This window comes from Chanos chanos, chromosome 6 (assembly GCF_902362185.1).
Source record: "Chanos chanos chromosome 6, fChaCha1.1, whole genome shotgun sequence".
Lineage (NCBI taxonomy): Eukaryota > Metazoa > Chordata > Actinopteri > Gonorynchiformes > Chanidae > Chanos > Chanos chanos.
In genome coordinates, this window is record NC_044500.1 from 49,284,558 (window position 1) to 49,287,057 (window position 2,500).

The 2,500-nt window shown below is 45.7% G+C and overlaps 1 protein-coding gene across 1 annotated transcript in view; it reads right to left on the minus strand.

The window, feature by feature from the left end:
• The window catches only part of smarcc2 (SWI/SNF related BAF chromatin remodeling complex subunit C2), a 28,333-nt gene that overhangs the window by 9,681 nt on the left and 16,152 nt on the right, over positions 1-2,500 (minus strand). The window lies entirely within an intron of this gene.

Below are 2,500 nucleotides of genomic sequence, written 5' to 3' on the forward strand. Positions count from 1 at the left end.
TCACTATTAAACATCACACATTCACACTGATACATCACTATTAAACATCACACATTCACACCAATTCATCACTATTAAACATCACATATTCACACTGATAAATCACTATTAAACGTCACACATTCACACTGATACATCACTATTAAACATTACACATTCAGACTGACACATCACTATTAAACATCACACATTCACACTGACACATCACTATTAAACATCACACATTCAGACTGATACATCACTATTAAACATCACGCATTCAGACTGATAAATCACTATTAAACATCACACATTCACACTGACACATCACTATTAAACCTAACACATTCACACTGATACATCACTATTAAATATCACATATTCACACTGATAAATCACTATTAAACATCACATATTCACACTGATACATCACTATTAAACATCACACATTCACACTGATACATCACTATTAAACCTCACACATTCACACTGATACATCACTATTAAACATCATACATTCACACTGATAAATCACTATTAAACATCACACATTCACACTGATACATCACTATTAAACATCACACACTCACACTGATAAATCATTATTAACATTACCACAAATTCCCCCATTTATTCCCTATTTCATCACTTCTTTAAGACATAAGAATTCCACACTATCTGTCAAAAATGTTCTTGTTATTTCCAGGTCAACATTCCCATATTGACTTTGCACTGCTTCAGACCCATGTTTCATATGACCTGTTCATAATTCACACTGGCTCTGTTTCATATGACCTGTTCATAATTCACACTGGCTCTGTTTCATATGACCTGTTCATAATTCACACTGGCTCTGTTTCATATGACCTGCTCATAATTCACGCTGGCTCTGTTTCGTATGACCTGTTCATAATTCACACTGGCTCTGTTTCAATTGACCTGTTCATAATTCACACTGGCTCTGTTTCATATGACCTGTTCATACTTCACACTGGCTCTGTTCACATTAGGTCACACACAAACCGTGTAGTAGCCTTCCAACGCCCCGTCTGAGGGCGGTTCAGTGCGGTCGACGTGCGCTCTTATTTTATGTGGGTTTATTTACAATTATAGAAAAAAACAGCACAACGGGATCACGGAAGAATTTCGGATTTGAATTTGCACGGCTGTACATACACGGTCAAAAAACTGTTAGCCTTTATGCCCCTCCTGTGCAACCTGTTACTCTGACCTATAGAGGACAGCCACGCCCATTTAGTGGTTACATTAAACTAAATGGCCAAGCAAGACGTCACTTATGAATATTCACCAAAACATGAAAAAAATTAGTTCAGTAATCATGAAAATTACTCGACATTTACCCAGTAAACACTTCAAAACAGCTCCAAGACACCCTAAACTAGACTCCTCATTCCAAATTCCTCCCCCGGTTACACCCCTGAAACTGGTTACGCCCCGGTGACTGGTTAGACCCCTGTGACTGGTTAGACCCCTGTGACTGGTTGGACCCCTGTGACTGGTTAGACCCCTGTGACTGGTTACACCCCTGTGACTGGTTAGATCCCTGTGACTGGTTAGACCCCTGTGACTGGTTGGGCCCCTGTGACTGGTTAGACCCCTGTGACTGGTTAGATCCCTGTGACTGGTTAGACCCCTGTGACTGGTTAGACCCCTGTGACTGGTTACACCCCTGTGACTGGTTGGGCCCCTGTGACTGGTTAGACCCCTGTGACTGGTTGGGCCCCTGTGACTGGTGACGCCCCTGTGACTGGTTACACCCCTGTGACTGGTTAGATCCCTGTGACTGGTTAGACCCCTGTGACTGGTTGGGCCCCGGTGACTGGTTAGACCCCTGTGACTGGTTACACCCCTGTGACTGGTTACACCCCTGTGACTGGTTAGATCCCTGTGACTGGTTACACCCCTGTGACTGGTTAGATCCCTGTGACTGGTTAGATCCCTGTGACTGGTTACACCCCTGTGACTGGTTAGATCCCTGTGACTGGTTACACCCCTGTGACTGGTTGGGCCCCTGTGACTGGTTACACCCCTGTGACTGGTTAGACCCCTGTGACTGGTTAGACCCCTGTGACTGGTTGGGCTCCTGTGACTGGTTAGACCCCTGTGACTGGTTGGACCCCTGTGACTGGTTAGACCCCTGTGACTGGTTGGGCCCCTGTGACTGGTTAGACCCCTGTGACTGGTTACACCCCTGTGACTGGTTGGGCCCCTGTGACTGGTTGGGCCCCTGTGACTGGTTAGACCCCTGTGACTGGTTGGGCCCCTGTGACTGGTTAGACCCCTGTGACTGGTTAGATCCCGGTGACTGGTTAGACCCCTGTGACTGGTTGGGCCCCTGTGACTGGTTAGACCCCTGTGACTGGTTACACCCCTGTGACTGGTTACACCCCTGTGACTGGTTAGATCCCTGTGACTGGTTAGATCCCTGTGACTGGTTACACCCCTGTGACTGGTTAGATCCCTGTGACTGGTTAGATCCCTGTGACTGGTTACACCCCTG